We start from the raw sequence: 15,670 nt of genomic DNA, 5'->3' as shown, positions 1-15,670 counted from the left end.
GAAACAAATGACGGGAGGGGGGATTGAAGGAGAAAGGGTGTATATATTTGCAGCGCAGAATGAAACATGAGCGATCATACCAGCACTAATGCAACGGATCCTATCAGAACTCCGCAGGTAAGGGTGTTTGGGCGAGAGTAGTACTAGGATTGGTTACCTCCTGCAAAGTCCTTGTATTTCACCTATTTTCTTGGGAAGTCCTCGTGTTGCACCCATTTATTTGCAGATGATTCTTTCGACGTTACGCACGACTTGAATTATTGTCCGCAGGTTTATTCGTAAATGTGAGTCACGGCGCCGTGGCATTTTACTTTATATTAGAACGAGAACGAGAGGTGTAGTGCGCACGCACAAGGAAACAAATGACGGGAGGGGGAAGAAAGGAGAAGGAGTGTATGTATTTGCAGCGCGAAATTAAACAGTTGCTATCATACCAGCACTAATACACTGGATCCCATCAGAACTCCGTAGTTAAGTGTGCTTGGGCGAGAGTATTACTCGGATGGGTGACCTCCTGGGAACTCCTCGTGTCGCACCAATTTTATTTCAGACGGGTCAATCAACGTTACGCGCGACTAGAACTATTGTCCGTTAGTTTATACGTAAATGTGAGTCAAGAAGCATGGACATTTTAATCGATATTAGAACGAGAAGGAGAGGTGCATTGTGAACGCACAAGGAAACAAACGATGGGAGGGGAGAAGAAATGAGGAGTGTATGTATTTTCAGCACGAAATGAAATAGGTGCGATCATAGCAGCACAAATGCACCAGTTCCCTTGAGAACTCCGCAGTTAAGTGTGTTTTGGCGAAAGTAGTACAAGGATGGGTTACCTCCTTGGAAGTTCTCGTGTTGCACCCATTTTTCTTTTCAGATGGGTCGTCCGACGTTACGCGCGACTGGAACTATGGTCCGCTGGTTTATACGCAAATGTGAGTCAAGACGCAGGGGTATTTTAATTGATATTAGAATGAGAAGGAGAGGTAAAGTGTGAACGCACTAGGAAACAAATGACGGGAGGGGGGAAGAAAGGAGAAGGAGTGTATTTATTTGCAGTGCGAAAAGAAACAGGTGCGATCATACTAGCACTAATGCACCGGATTCAATCAGAACTCCGCAGTAAAGTGTGCTTGGGCGAGAGTAGTACTCGGATGGGTGACCTCCTCGGAAGTCCTCGTGTTGCACCCATTTTTTTTCGGATGGGTCGTTCGACGTTACGCGCGAATGGAATTATGAACCACTGGTTCGATCGCAAAGGTGAGTCACGGTGCCGTGCCATTTTACTTGATATTAGAACGAGAAAGAGAGATGCAGAGTGCACACACAAGGAAACAAATGACGGGAGGGGAGATGGAAGGAGAAAGAGTATATGTATTTATAGCGCAAAATGAAACATGAGCGATCATACCAGCACTAATGCATCGGATTCTATCAGAACTCCGCAAGTTAAGGGTACTTGGGCGAGCGTAGTACTAGAACGGGTCACCTCCTTCGTAGTCCTTATATTTCACCCATTTTCTTGGGAAGTCCTCGTGTTGCACCCATTTTTTTGTAGATGATTCTTTCGACGTCACGCGCGACTTGAATTATGGTCCGCAGGTTTATTCTCAAATGTGAGTTACGGCGCCGTGGCATTTTACTTTATATTAGAACGAGAACGGGAGGTGCAGTGCGCACGCACAAGGACACAAATGACAGGAGGGGGAAGAAAGGAGAAGGAGTGTATGTATTTGCAGCGCAAAATTTATCAGGTGTGATCATACCAGCACTTATGCACCGGATCCCATTAGAACTCCGCAGTTAAGCGTGCTCGGGTGAGAGTAGTACTCAGATGGGTGACCTCCTGTGATGTCCTCGTGTTGTGCCCGTATTTTTTCAGAGGGGTCGTTCGACGTTTCGCGCGAATGGAATTATGAACTGCTGGTTCATTCGCAAAGGTGAGTCACGATGCCGGGGCATTTTACTTGTTATAGAACGAGAAGGAGAGATGCAGAGTGCACGCACAAGGAAACAAATGACGGGAGGGGGGATGGAAGGAGAAAGAGTGTATGTATTTGCAGTGCAGAATGAAACATGAGCGATCATACCAGCACTAATGCAACAGATTCTATCAGAACTCCGCAGTTAACGGTGCTTGGGCGAGAGTAGTACTAGGATGGGTGACCTCCTGCGAAGTCCTTATATTTCACCCATTTTCTTGGGAAGTCCTCGTATTGCACCCATTTATTTGCAGATGATTCTTTCGACGTTACGCGTGACTTGAATTTTGGTCTGCAGGTTTATTCGCTAATGTGAGTCACGACGCCGTGACATTTTACTTGATATTAAAACGAGAACGAGAGGTGCAGTGCGCACGCACAAGGAAACAAATGACGGGAGGGGGAAGAAAGGAGAATGAGTGTATGTATTTACAGCGTGAAATTAAAAAGGTGCGATCATACCAGCACTATTGCACTGGATCCCATCAGAACTCTGTAGTTAAGTGTGCTTCGGCGAGAGTAGTACTAGGATGGGTGACCTCCTAGGGAGTCCTCGTGTTGCACCCATTTTTTTTTCGGAGGGGTCGTTAGACTTTACGCGCGAATGGAATTATGAACCACTGGTTCATTCACAAAGGTGAGTCACAGTGCTGGGTAATTTTACTTGATATTAGAATGAGAAGGAGAGATGCAGAGTGCACGCCCTGCGGAAGAGGGATTGGCCAGGCTGAGAATAAACTAAGGGGCCCTATGGTGGTTCTTGCTGATATGGTGGGGGCACTGGATTATACTGTGGCGGTGCCGGGCAATACTGTGGCTGGGGCACTGGATTATACTCCGGCGGTAGCACCGGGTGGTACTGTGGAGGAGCAGGCTCGTACCGGGGTTGCTCAGGATCCTCTCACTACAGTGGTGGCTCAACCTGTGGCAGCGGGGTCAGGTAGTTCCCTTCTCTCCTCTTGGCCCTACTGAGCAGCAATGAGTCTCTCTAGTATCTCAAATATCTTGTCAACGTCTTCCTGAAGCAAACCATCCTGGGTTACTCGATTTAGTGGGGGTCTTCCTCTTCTCATCTCTCCGTACCTGCATTTCACAAGGAGGGGTTGAGTAATGATTCATTGGTTTGGTGTTTCTCTAAGTATCATTGTGTAAGGGACGAGTCCGAGGAACGCGGCTCTAATACCAACTGTAACAACTCCAGAAATCTAAAAGAAAATGCATATAAAAATCTGAGTGCGGAAGCGAAATAAAAGATTTAGGTTAATATGCCTTACATAATAACTTAAAAGTACTAAACAATATCAAAGAGTAAGTCCTCTAAAGGAAATACTAGAAATGAAAGAAGTATAAAGAAAACTATAAGACATCTAGTATCTACTCGCCGTCTTCTTGTGGATCGGGCTCGGGAACCAGGTCTTCCTGATCTGAAATGGTTAAGTAAGGAATGAGCTACACTAACCCAGTAAGGACATCACACTATTTGCCGTCACAGAAGCAAAGGTTGGTAGAAAATTAAAACAACCAATGGAGCAGTAGATTTAAACAAATTCATTTATCAATAATCAAACCATTTACCGTCCACTTACCGCAGTGAGATTTAAAAAAACAACCTATGGAAACAATAATATTATATATGTCATAAATTCATTTATAATCTGTAAGATAGCACATATCATACTTTTATATTCAAATCATCAAATAACAATTTTTCCTTCTTATCAGCCTACTAGTATCCATGGGAATCCATAGGGGTCCCCGTTACACGTGAACCATTTCCCTTAAAAAACTTAATTCCAAGGCCGTTCCCATACACCGTTCGGTATGGACGCCAAAATAATAAACCTCAATACCCCGTCCGGTATGAGGGTGAAGCGGGTCGTCCCCATACCCCGTTCGGTATGGGCGCCAAATGACTAAATCTTTATTCCCCGTCCAGTATGAGACAACGTTCACGGTAGAGTTCCCTATGTACCCGGTCCGTCCACCATCTCCCAGGATATCTAGTGAGGCTGTCATCTTATCCATTTATCAAATCCCATCCCATTCCTATTTATCCTTAGTCTCCATTACCAACTCAAACATAAATGCATACACAAGTAACGTGCATCCAACAAAGCAAGCATATCTTAGATTTCCAAAATTAAACAGTAGTGATATATGTATTCAAAATCATAGAATAAATAAACCAGATACCATAATGCATTTAAACTGTAAAATAAATCAAACAGGAATTAACAAAGAAATATGTGAGGTTTGGGCTCCATTAGCAACCGTAATTAATTATGCATATCTATTTAATTTGTACAAATACAATATTATCATTTATTCAGACTTCAATTCCATGATAGGAAATAGGGTGAGGGGTCCTTACCAGATTTGACACCGAACCCTAGATTTTCACTGCGCTTACGGGCAGTCCCTAGGTTCCCTGAATCTTTTCTCGGAAACTGAAACGTGCTTACAGTACCTACACATGTCCTAAATAACCCAAAAATCAGACCCAGGGCCAATTCGGCCAATTTCAGAATTCTGGCACAGGGGCTACGCCGTGCTCTGGCACCGCCTCCGCTGCTCGCGGCAGCGATCCGCTTCGGGTTGGCTATTTTCGGCCAAATTCAGCTAAACTTGTATCGGTTCCTGTGAGAAAACACCCTTAGGGCCCTCGATGAGATTATTTATAATCATTCGCTTTTGATCTGAGCCGTTCGTCGCATTTAATATGAACCGTCCGATCGCGATTAAATAGGAAATGAATCTGGATCGTTCATCGTGATTCAATCTGGATCGTCCGTGCACGATTCAATCTGGGTCGTCCGTGCGCGATGCAATCTGGGCTGTCCGTGCTCGTTTTTGATCTGGGTCGTCCGTGCGTGCAGGAATGGATCTCATCCGTTCGATCGCGCGCACGCAGATTGCCCACGTGGCTTCCTTTCGCGTGGCCTCCCGCGTCAGCGTCTCTGCCACACGGCGCATCCTGGTTGGCCGGGGCTGCTGACCGGGCAGCTGACGTGGCACAATTTTTTTAAATTACGTTTTGACCCTCCGATTTTTAATTTTTCTTTCAAAAATACCCCCAGAACCAAAATTTTCACCCCTTTTTCCCAAAATTGTTTTCAATTAAATCCCTAAATAATGTTTACCCCTTATTATTGTTATTATTTCTATTAAAATAAATTAAACTAAATTAAATTCAATATATTATTACATAATTAATCATTATATTCATATAATAATTACCAAATAAAATAAAAAGAAAGGGTTGGGGTGTTACAGATGTATCCCTAAAAATCACATACACTAGCAAACTAACTTTAAAATATTCTAAAAATATTGTGATTTTTTTAAATATTTTGATTCTTCTTACAATAGTGTGATTTTTAATTGAATTTTGAAATCATCTTTTTTGATACTTTTAATGTTTAAAAAGATATTTTAACTTGAAAATTTGTGTGATTTAGACTGAGATATGAAGTAAATACATGACCAATCACAACTAAAGTTGAAGTGTTATTTGTGTCTATTCAGAGTAATATTCTGGTGATGACCTCACATGTCATAAAAATGATTAATGATTTAAATCAATAGATTTTTTTTTCTTTTGAGACTCTTTCTACATATAAAGCTCATTCACAAGGAAACAAATGACGGGAGGGGAATGGAAGGAGAAAGCGTGTATGTATTTGCAGCGCAGAATGAAACATGAGCGATCATACCAGCACTAATGCAACGGATTCTATCAGAACTCCGCAGGTAAGGGTGCTTGGGCGAGAGTAGTACTAGGATGGGTTATCTCCTGCGAAGTCTGTGTATTTCACCCATTTTCTTGGGAAGTCCTCGTGTTGCACCCATTTATTTGCAGATGATTCTTTCGACATTACGCACAACTTGAATTATTGTCCGCAGGTTTATTCGCAAATGTGAATCACGGCACCGTGGCATTTTACTTTATATTAGAACGAGAACAAGAGGTGCAGTGCGCACGCACAAGGAAAAAAATGACGGGAGGAAGAAGAAAGGAGAAGGAGTGTATGTACTTGCAGTGCGAAATTAAATAGTTGCGATCATACCAGCACTAATACACCGGATCCCATCAGAACTCCGCAGTTAAGTGTGCTTTGGCGAGAGTAATACTCGGATGGGTGACCTCCTGGGAAGTCCTCGTGTCGCACCAAATTTTTTTCAGACGGGTCGTTCGACGTTACATGTGACTAGAACTATGGTCCGCTAGTTTATACGCAAATGTGAGTCAAGAAGCAGGGACATTTTAATCGATATTAGAACGAGAAGAAGAGGTGCAGTGTGAACGCACAAGGAAACAAATGATGGGAGGGGAGAGGAAATGAGAAAGAGTGTATGTATTTTCAGCACGAAATAAAACAGGTGCGATCACACCCGCACAAATGCACCGGATCCCATCAGAACTCCGCAATTAATTGTACTTTGGCGAAAATAGTACAAGGATGGGTTATCTCCTGAGAAGTTATTCGTGTTGCACCCATTTTTTTTTTCAGATGGGTCGTTCGACATTACGCGCGACTTGAACTATAGTCCGCTGGTTTATACGCAAATGTGAGTCAAGACACAGGGGCATTTTAATTGATATTAGAACGAGAATGAGAGGTGAAGTGTGAACGCACTAGGAAACAAATGACCGGAGGGGAAAGAAAGGAGAAGGAGTGTATGTATTTGCAGCACGAAATAAAACATGTGTGATCATACCAGCACTAATGCACCGGATCCTATCAGAACGCAACAGTTTAGAGTGTTTGGGCGAGAGTAGTACTCGGATGGGTGACCTCCTGGAAAGTCCTCGTGTTGCACCCATTTTTTTTCGGATTGGTCGTTCGATGTTACGCGCGAATGGAATTATGAACTGCTGGTTCATTCGCAAAGGTGAGTCACGGTGCTGGGGAATTTTACTTGATATTAGAACGAGAAGGAGAGATGCAGAGTGCATGCACAAGGAAACAAATAACGGGAGGGGGGATGGAAGGAGAAAGAGTGTATGTATTTGCAACGCAGAATGAAACATAAGGGATCATACCAGCACTAATGCAACGGATTCTATCAGAACTCCGCAGTTAAAGGTGCTTGGGTGAGAGTAGTACTAGGATGGGTGACCTCCTACGAAGTCTTTATATTTCACCCTTTTTCTCTGGAAGTCCTCGTGTTGCACCTATTTTTTTGCAGATGATTCTTTCGACGTTACGCGCGACTTGAATTATGGTCATCAGGTTTATTCGCAAATGTGAGTCACAGTGTCGTGGCATTTTACTTGATATTAGAACGAGAACGGGAGGTGCAGTGCGCACGCACAAGGAAACAAATGACGGGAGGGGGAGGAAAGGAGAAGTAGTGTATGTATTTGCAGCGCGAAATTAAACAGGTGCGATCATACCAGCACTAATACACCGTATCCCATCAGAACTCCGCAGTTAAGTGTGTTTGGGCGAGAGTAGTACTCGTATGGGTGACCTCCTGGGAAGTCCTCGTGTCGCACCAATTTTTTTTAAGACGGGTCGTTCGACGTTGTGCGCGACTAGAACTGCGGTCCGCTTATTTATACGCAAATGTGAGTCAAGAAGCAGGGGCATTTTAATCGATATTAGAACGAGAATGAGAGGTACAGTGTGAACGCACAAGGAAACAAATGATGGGAGGGGGAAGAAAGGAGAAGGAGTGTATGTATTTGCAGCGCGATATGAAATAGGTGCGATCATACTAGCACTGATGCATCGGATCTCATCAGAACTCCGCAGTTAAGTGTGCTTGGGCGAGAGTAGTACTCGGATGGGTGACCTCCTAGGAAGTCCTCGTGTTGCATCCATTTTTTTTCGGATGGGTCGTTTGACGTTACCCGTGAATGGAATTATGAGCCGCTGGTTCATTCGCAAAGGTGAGTCACGGTGCTGGGGCATTTTATTTGATATTAGAACGAGAAGGAGAGATGCAGAGTGCACGCACAAGGAAACAAATGACGGGAGGGGGGATGGGAGGAGAAAGAGTGTATGTATTTGCAGCGCAGAGTGAAACATGAGCGATCATACCAGAACTAATGCATCGGATTCTATCAGAACTCCGCGGTTAAGGGCGCTTGGGCGAGAGTAGTACTAGGATGGGTGGCCTCCTGTGAAGTCCTTATATTTCACCCATTTTCTTGTGAAGTCTTCGTGTTGCACCCATTTTTTTGTAGATGATTCTTTCGGCGTTATGCGCAACTTGAATTTTGGTCCGCAGGTTTATTCGCAAATGTGAGTCATGGCGCCATGGCATTTTACTTGATATTTTAACAAGAACGGGAGGTGCAGTGCGCACGCACAAGGGAACAAATGACGGGAGGGGGATGATAGGAGAAGGAGTGTATGTATTTGCAGCGCGAAATTAAACATGTGCGATCATACCAGCACTAATGCACCGGATCCCATCAGAACTGCGCAGCTAAGTGTGCTTGGGTGAGAGTAGTGCTCGGATTGGTGACCTCTTGGGAAGTCCTCGTGTCGCACCAATTTTTTTTCAGACGGGTCGTTCGACGTTACGTTCGACTGGAACTATGGTCTGCTGGTTTTGACGTAAATGTGAGTCAAGAAGCAGAAGCATTTTAATTGATATTAGAACGAGAAGGAGAGGTGCAGTGTGAACGCACAAGGAAACAAATGATGGAAGGGGGAAGGGAAGGAGAAGGAGTGTATGTTTTTTCAGCACGAAATGAAACAGGTGCGATCATACCAGCACAAATGCACCGGATCCCATCAGAACTCCGCAGTTAAGTGTGCTTTGGTGAAAGTAGTACAAGGATGGGTTACCTCCTGGGAAGTTCTTTTGTTGCACCCATTTTTATTTTTAGATGGGTTGTTCGACGTTACGCGCAACTGGAACTATGGTCCGCTAGTTTATTCGCAAATGTGAGTCAAGACGCAGGGGCATTATAATTGATATTAGAACGAGAAAGAGAGATAAAGTGTGAACGCACCAGGAAATAAATGACGGGAGGAAGAAGAAAGGAGAAGGAGTGTATGTATTTGTAGCGCGAAATGAAACAGGTGCGATCATACCAGCACTAATGCACTGGATCCCATCAGAATTCCGCAGTGAAGTGTGCTTGGGCGAGAGTAGTACTCGGATGGGTGACCTCCTGAGAAGTCCTCGTGTCGCACCAATTTTTTTTCAGACAGGTCGTTCGACGTTACGCGCAAATGGAATTATGAACCACTGGTTCATTCGCAAAAGTGAGTCACGGTGCCGGGGCATTTTACTTGATATTAAAACGAGAAGGAGAGATGCAGAGTGCACGCACAAGGAAACAAATGACGGGAGGGGGGATGGAAGGAGAAAGAGTGTATGTATTTGCAGCGCAGAATGAAACATGAGCGATCATACCATAACTAATGCAACGGATTCTATCAGAACTCCGCAAGTTAAGGGTGTTTGGGCGAGAGTAGTACTAGGATTGGTGACCCCTGCGAAGTCTTTATATTTCACCCATTTTCTTGGGAAGTCCTCGTGTTGCACCCATTTTTTTGCAGATGATTCTTTCGACGTTACGCGCGACTTGAATTATGGTCCGCAGGTTTATTCGCAAATATGAGTCACGGCGCCGTAAAATTTTACTTGATATTTGAACGAGAACGGGAGGTGCAGTGCTCACGCACAATCAAACAAATGACGGCAGGGGCAAGAAAGGAGAAAGAGTGTATGTATTTGCAGCGCGAAATTAAACAGGTGCGATCATACCAGCAATAATGCACTGGTTCCCATCAGAACCCCGCAGTTAAGTTTACTTGGGCGAGAGTAGTACTCAGATGAGTGACCTCTTGGGAAGTCCTCATGTCGCATCAATTTTTTTTTGGACGGGTCGTTCGACGTTACGCGCGACTGGAGCTATGGTCCGCTGGTTTATACGCAAATGTGAGTCAAGATGCAGGGACATTTTAATTGATATTAGAACGAGAATGAGAGGTGAAGTGTGGACGCACCAGGAAATAAATGATGGGAGTGGGCAGGGAAGGAGAAAGAGTATGTATTTTCAGCACCAAATGAAACAGGTGCGATCATACCACCACAAATATATCGGATCCTATCAGAACTCCGCAGTTAAGTGTGCTTTGGCGAAAGTAGTATAAAGATGGGTTACCTCCTGCGAAGTTCTCGTGTTGCACCCATTTTTCTTTTCAGATGGGTCGCGCGACATTACGCGCGACTGGAACTATGGTCCGATGGTTTATACGCTAATGTAAGTCAAGACGCAGGGGCATTTTAATTCATATTAGAATAGAAGGAGAGGTGAAGTGTGAACGCACCAGGAAACAAATGACGGGAGGGGTAAGAAAGGAGAAGGAGTGTATGTATTTGCAGCCCGAAATGAAACAGGTGCGATCATACCAGCACTAATGCACCGTATCCCATCAGAACTACGCAGTTAAGTGTGCATGGGTGAGAGTTGTACTCGGATGGGTCACCTCCTGGGAAGTCCTCGTGTTGCACCTATTTTTCTTCGGATGGGTCGTTCGACGTTACGCACGAATGGTATTCTGACCCACTGGTTCATTCGAAAAGGTGAGTCACGGTGCCGGGGCAATTTACTTGATATTAGAACGAGAAGGAGAGATGTCCGCACAAGGAAACAAATGACGGGAGGGGGGATGGAAGGAGAAAGAGTGTATGTATTTGCAGCGCAGAATGAAACATGAGCGATCATACCAGAACTAATGCAACGGATTCTATCAGAACTCCGCAAATTAAGGGTGTTTGGGCGAGAGTAGTACTAGGATGGGTGACCTCCTGCGAAGTCCTTATATTTCACCCATTTTCTTGGGAAGTCCTCGTGTTACACCCATTTTTTTTGCAAATGATTCTTTCGACATTACGCGCGACTTGAATTATGGTCTGCAGGTTTATTCACAAATGTGAGTCACGGCACCATGGCAATTTACTTAATATTTGAACGGAAACGGGAGGTGCAGTGCGCACGCACAAGGAAACAAATGACGGGAGGGGGAAGAAAGGAGAAGGAGTATATGTATTTGCAGCGCGAAATTAAACAGGTGCGATCATACCAGGACTTATGCACCGGATCCCATCTGAACTCCTCACAAGGAAATAAATGATGGGAGGGGGGAGGGAAGGAGAAGGAGTGTATGTATTTTCAGCACCAAATGAAACAGGTTCGATCATACCAGCACAAATGCACCAGATCTCATCAGAACTCCGCAGTTAAGTGTGCTTTGGCGAAAGTAGTACAAGGATGGGTTACCTCCTGGGAAGTTCTTGTGTTGCACCCATTTTCTTTCAGATGGGTCGTTCGACGTTACGCGCGACTAGAACTATGGTCTGCTGGTTTATACGCAAATGTGAGTCAAGACGCAGGGGCATTTTAAATGATATTAGAACGAGAAGGAGAGTTGAAGTGTGATCGCACAAGGAAACAAACGACGGGAAGGGGGATGGAAGGAGAAAGAGTGTATGTATTTGTAGCGCAGAATGAAACATGAGCGATCCTACCAGCACTAATGCAACATATTCTATCAGAACTCCGCAAGTTAAGGGTGCTTGGGTGAGAGTAGAACTAGGATGGGTGACCTCCTGCGAAGTCCTTATATTTCACCCATTTTCTTGGGAAGTCCTCGTGTTGCACCAATTTTTTTGTAGATGATTCTTTCGACGTTACGTGCGACTTGAATTATGGTCCGCAGGTTTATTCGAAAATGTGAGTCACGGCGCTGTGGCATTTTACTTGATATTTGAACGAGAAAGGGAGGTGCAGTGCACACGCAGAAGGAAACAAATGACGGGAGGGGGAAGAAAGTAGAAGGAGTGTATGTATTTGCAGCGCGAAATTAAACAGGTGCGATCATACCAGCACTATTGCACAGGATCCCATCAGAACTCCGTAGTTAAGTGTGCTTGGACGAGAGTAGTACTCGGATTGGTTACCTCCTGGGAAGTCCTCGTGTCGCACCAATTTTCTTTCAGACGAGTCGTTCGACGTCACGTGCGACTAGAATTATGGTCCGCTAGTTTATAGGCAAATGTGAGTCAAGAAGCAGGGGCATTTTAATCGATATTAGAACGAGAAGGACATGTGCAGTGTGAATGCACAAGGAAACAAATGATCGGAGGGGGGAGGGAAAGAGAATGAGTGTATGTATTTTCAGCTAGAAATGTACCAGGTGCGATCATACCAGCATAAATGCACCGGATCCCATCAGAACTCTGCAGTTAAGTGTGCTTTGGCGAAAGTAGTACAAGGATGGGTTACCTCCTGGGAAGTTTTCGTGTTGTACCCATTTTCTTTTTCAGATGGGTCGTTCGACGTTATGCGCGACTGGAACTATGGTCCGCTGGTTTATACGAAAATGTGAGTCAAGACGCAGGGGCATTTTAATTGATATTAGAAAGAGAAGGAGAGGTGAAGTGTGAACGCACCAGAAACAAATGAATGGTGGGGGAAGAAAGGAGAAGGAGTGTATGTATTTGCAGCGCGAAATGAACTAGGTTCGATCATACCAGCACTAATGCACCAGAACCCATCAAAACTCCGCAGTTAAGTGTGCTTAGGCGAGAATAGTACTCGGATGGGTGACCTCCTGGGAAGTCTTCGTGTTGCACCCATTTTTTTTCGGATGGGTCGTTCGATGTTACGCGCAAATGGGGTTATGAACCGCTGGTTCATTCGCAAAAGTGAGTCACGGTGCGAGAGCATTTTACTTGATATTAGAACGAGAAGGAGACATGCATAGTGCACGCACAAGGAAACAAATGATGGGAGGGGGGATGGAAGGAGAAAGAGTGTATGTATTTGCAGCGCATAATGAAACATAAGCGATCATACCAGCACTAATGCAACGAATTCTATTAGAACTCTGCAAGTTAAGGGTGCTTGGGCGAGAGTAGTACTTGGATGGGTGACCTCCTGTGAAGTCCTTATATTTCACCCATTTTTTTGGAAGTCTTCGTGTTGCACCCATTTTTTTTGCAGATGATTCTTTCAACGTTATGCGCGACATGAATTATGGTCCGCAAGTTTATTCGTAAATGTGAGTCACGACACTGTGGCATTTTACTTGATATTTGAACGAGAACGGGAGGTGCAGTGTGCACGCAAAAGGAAACAAATGACGGGAAAGGGAAGAAAAGAGAAGGAGTGTATGTATTTGCAGCGCGAAATTAAATAGGTGCGATCATACCAGCACTAATGCACCAGATCCCATAAAAACTCCGCAGTTAAGTGTGCTTGGGCGAGAGTAGTACTCAGATAGGTGACCTCCTGGGAAATCCTCGTGTCGCACCAATTTTTTTTCAGACGAGTCGTTCGACGTTACGCGCGACTGGAACTATGGTTCGCTGGTTTATACACAAATGTGAGTCAAGAAGAATGGGCATTTTCATCGATATTAGAACGAGAAGGAGAGGTGCAATGTGAACGCACAAGGAAACAATTGATGGGAGGGGGGAGAAAAGGAGAAGGAGTGTATGTATTTTCAGCACGAAATGAAATAGGCGCGATCATACCTGCACAAATGCACCGGATCCCATCAGAACTCTGCAGTTAAGTGTGCTTTGGCGAAAGTAGTACAAGGATGGGTTACCTCCTGCGAAGTTCTCGTGTTGCACCCATTTTTTTTTTCAGATGGGTCGTTCGACGTTACGCGCGACTAGAACTATGATCCACTGGTTTATACGCAAATGTGAGTCAAGACGCAGGGGCAATTTAATTGATATTAAAACGAGAATGAGAGATGAAGTGTGAGCGCACCAGGAAAAAAATAACGGGAGGGGGAAGAAATAAGAAGGAGTGTATGCATTTGCAGCACAAAACAAAACAGGTGCGATCATACCAGCACTTATGCACCGGATCCTATTAGAACTTCGCAGTTAAGTGTGCTTGGGCGAGAGTAGTACACGGATGGGTGACCTCCTGGGAATTCCTCGTGTTGCACCCATTTTTTTCAGATGGGTCTTTCGACGTTACGCACGAATGGATTTATGAACCGCTGGTTCATTCGTAAAGGTGAGTCACGGTGCCGGTGCATTTTACTTGATATTAAAACGAGAATGAGAGACGCAGAGTGCACGCACAAGGAAACAAATGACGGGAGGGGGGATGGAAGGAGAAAGACTGTATGTATTTCCAGCGCAAAATGAAACATGAGCGATCATACCAGAACTTATGCAACGAATTCTATAAGAACTCCTCAAGTTAAGGGTGCTTGGGCGAGAGCAGTACTAGGATGGGTGACCTCCTTCGAAGTCCTTATATTTCACCCATTTTCTTGGGAAGTTCTCGTGTTGCACTCATTTTTTTGCAGATGATTCTTTCGACGTTGCGCGCGACTTGAATTATGGTCCGCAAGTTTATTCGCAAATGTGAGTCACGGCTCTGTGGCATTTTACTTGATATTAAAGAGGTGCGATCCTACGAGCACTAATGCACCGGATCCCATCAGAACTCCGCAGTTAAGTGTGCTTGGGCAAGAGTAGGACTTGGATGGGTGACCTCCTGGGAAGTCATCGTGTCGAACCCATTTTTTTTTGGATGGGTCATTCGACGTTACGCGCGAATGGTATTATGAACTGCTGGTTCATTCGCAAAGGTGAGTCACGGTGCCGGGGCATTTTACTTGATATTAGAACGAGAAGGAGAGATGCAGAGTGCACGCACAAGAAAACAAATGATGGGAGTGGGGATGGAAGGAGAAGGAGTGTATATATTTTCAGCACCAAATGAAACAGGTGCGATAATACCAGCACAAATGCACCGGATTCTATCAGAACGCCGTAAGTTAAGGGTGCTTGGGCGAGAGTAGTACTAGGATGGGTGACCTCCTGCGAAGTCCTTATATTTCACCCATTTTCTTGGGAAGTCCTCCTGTTGCACCCATTTTTTTGCAGATGATTCTTTCAACGTTACACACGACTTGAATTATGGTCCGCAGGTTTATATGCAAATTTGGGTCATGGCGCCGTGGCATTTTACTTGATATTTGAACGAGAACGGGAGGTACAGTGCGCACGCACAAGGTAACAAATGACGGGGGGGGATAAGAAAGGAGAAGGAGTGTATGTATTTGCAGCGCGAAATTAAATTGATGCGATTATACCAGCACTAAAGCACCTGATCCCATCAGAACTCCGCAGTTAAGTGTGCTTGGGCGAGAGTAGAACACGGATGGGTGACCTCCTAGGAAGTCCTCGTGTCGCACCAATTATTTTTCAGACGGGTCGTTCGACGTTACGCGCGACTGGAGCTATGGTCCGCTGGTTTATACGTAAATGTGAGTCAAGAAGGAGGGGCATTTTAATCGATATTAGAACGAGAAGGAGAGGTGCAGTGTGAACGCACAAGGAAACAAATGATGGGAGGGGGGAGGGAAGGAGAAGGAGTGTATGTATTTTCAGCACGAAATGAAACAGGTGCGATCACACCAGCACAAATGCACCGGATCCCATCAAAACTCCGCAGTTAATTGTGCTTTGGCGAAAGTAGTACAACAATGGGTTACCTCCTGAGAAGTTCTCTTGTTGCACCTATTTTTTTGCAGATGATTCTTTCGACGTTACGCGTGACTTAAATTATGGTGCGCAGGTTTGTTCGCAAATTTGAGTCACGGCGCCGTGGCATTTTACTTGATATTTGAACGAGAACGGGAGGTGCAGTGCGCACGCACAAGGAAACAAAGGACGGGAGTGGGGAT

The 15,670-nt window shown here is 44.8% G+C and overlaps 23 pseudogenes; all 23 read left to right on the top strand.

The window, feature by feature from the left end:
• Nucleotides 1-420: 420 nt before the first annotated feature.
• On the top strand, nt 421-539 carry LOC148269852 (5S ribosomal RNA; annotated as a pseudogene).
• Nucleotides 540-1,069: 530 nt separating this feature from the next.
• LOC148269851 (5S ribosomal RNA) lies at nt 1,070-1,188 on the top strand (annotated as a pseudogene).
• Nucleotides 1,189-1,749: 561 nt separating this feature from the next.
• Nucleotides 1,750-1,868, top strand: LOC148269850 (5S ribosomal RNA; annotated as a pseudogene).
• A 559-nt stretch (nt 1,869-2,427) lies between these two features.
• LOC148269849 (5S ribosomal RNA) lies at nt 2,428-2,546 on the top strand (annotated as a pseudogene).
• Nucleotides 2,547-6,032: 3,486 nt separating this feature from the next.
• LOC148269848 (5S ribosomal RNA) lies at nt 6,033-6,151 on the top strand (annotated as a pseudogene).
• Nucleotides 6,152-7,363: 1,212 nt separating this feature from the next.
• On the top strand, nt 7,364-7,482 carry LOC148269847 (5S ribosomal RNA; annotated as a pseudogene).
• Nucleotides 7,483-7,687: 205 nt separating this feature from the next.
• Nucleotides 7,688-7,806, top strand: LOC148269846 (5S ribosomal RNA; annotated as a pseudogene).
• Nucleotides 7,807-8,366: 560 nt separating this feature from the next.
• LOC148269845 (5S ribosomal RNA) lies at nt 8,367-8,485 on the top strand (annotated as a pseudogene).
• A 206-nt stretch (nt 8,486-8,691) lies between these two features.
• Nucleotides 8,692-8,810, top strand: LOC148269844 (5S ribosomal RNA; annotated as a pseudogene).
• Nucleotides 8,811-9,017: 207 nt separating this feature from the next.
• Nucleotides 9,018-9,136, top strand: LOC148269843 (5S ribosomal RNA; annotated as a pseudogene).
• A 560-nt stretch (nt 9,137-9,696) lies between these two features.
• LOC148269842 (5S ribosomal RNA) lies at nt 9,697-9,815 on the top strand (annotated as a pseudogene).
• Nucleotides 9,816-10,019: 204 nt separating this feature from the next.
• On the top strand, nt 10,020-10,138 carry LOC148269841 (5S ribosomal RNA; annotated as a pseudogene).
• Nucleotides 10,139-10,344: 206 nt separating this feature from the next.
• LOC148269840 (5S ribosomal RNA) lies at nt 10,345-10,463 on the top strand (annotated as a pseudogene).
• A 675-nt stretch (nt 10,464-11,138) lies between these two features.
• Nucleotides 11,139-11,257, top strand: LOC148269839 (5S ribosomal RNA; annotated as a pseudogene).
• Nucleotides 11,258-11,818: 561 nt separating this feature from the next.
• LOC148269838 (5S ribosomal RNA) lies at nt 11,819-11,937 on the top strand (annotated as a pseudogene).
• A 206-nt stretch (nt 11,938-12,143) lies between these two features.
• LOC148269837 (5S ribosomal RNA) lies at nt 12,144-12,262 on the top strand (annotated as a pseudogene).
• A 206-nt stretch (nt 12,263-12,468) lies between these two features.
• LOC148269836 (5S ribosomal RNA) lies at nt 12,469-12,587 on the top strand (annotated as a pseudogene).
• A 561-nt stretch (nt 12,588-13,148) lies between these two features.
• On the top strand, nt 13,149-13,267 carry LOC148269835 (5S ribosomal RNA; annotated as a pseudogene).
• A 206-nt stretch (nt 13,268-13,473) lies between these two features.
• LOC148269834 (5S ribosomal RNA) lies at nt 13,474-13,592 on the top strand (annotated as a pseudogene).
• A 207-nt stretch (nt 13,593-13,799) lies between these two features.
• LOC148269833 (5S ribosomal RNA) lies at nt 13,800-13,918 on the top strand (annotated as a pseudogene).
• A 463-nt stretch (nt 13,919-14,381) lies between these two features.
• Nucleotides 14,382-14,500, top strand: LOC148269832 (5S ribosomal RNA; annotated as a pseudogene).
• A 562-nt stretch (nt 14,501-15,062) lies between these two features.
• On the top strand, nt 15,063-15,181 carry LOC148269831 (5S ribosomal RNA; annotated as a pseudogene).
• Nucleotides 15,182-15,387: 206 nt separating this feature from the next.
• Nucleotides 15,388-15,506, top strand: LOC148269830 (5S ribosomal RNA; annotated as a pseudogene).
• The last annotated feature ends 164 nt before the right edge of the window (nt 15,507-15,670 follow it).

This window comes from Carica papaya, chromosome 1 (assembly GCF_054855325.1).
Source record: "Carica papaya isolate Zhongbai chromosome 1, ASM5485532v1, whole genome shotgun sequence".
NCBI classification, from domain to species: Eukaryota; Viridiplantae; Streptophyta; class Magnoliopsida; order Brassicales; family Caricaceae; genus Carica; species Carica papaya.
The sequence above is the reverse complement of the archived record's forward strand: the minus strand, read 5'-3'. Positions and strand labels throughout refer to the sequence as shown.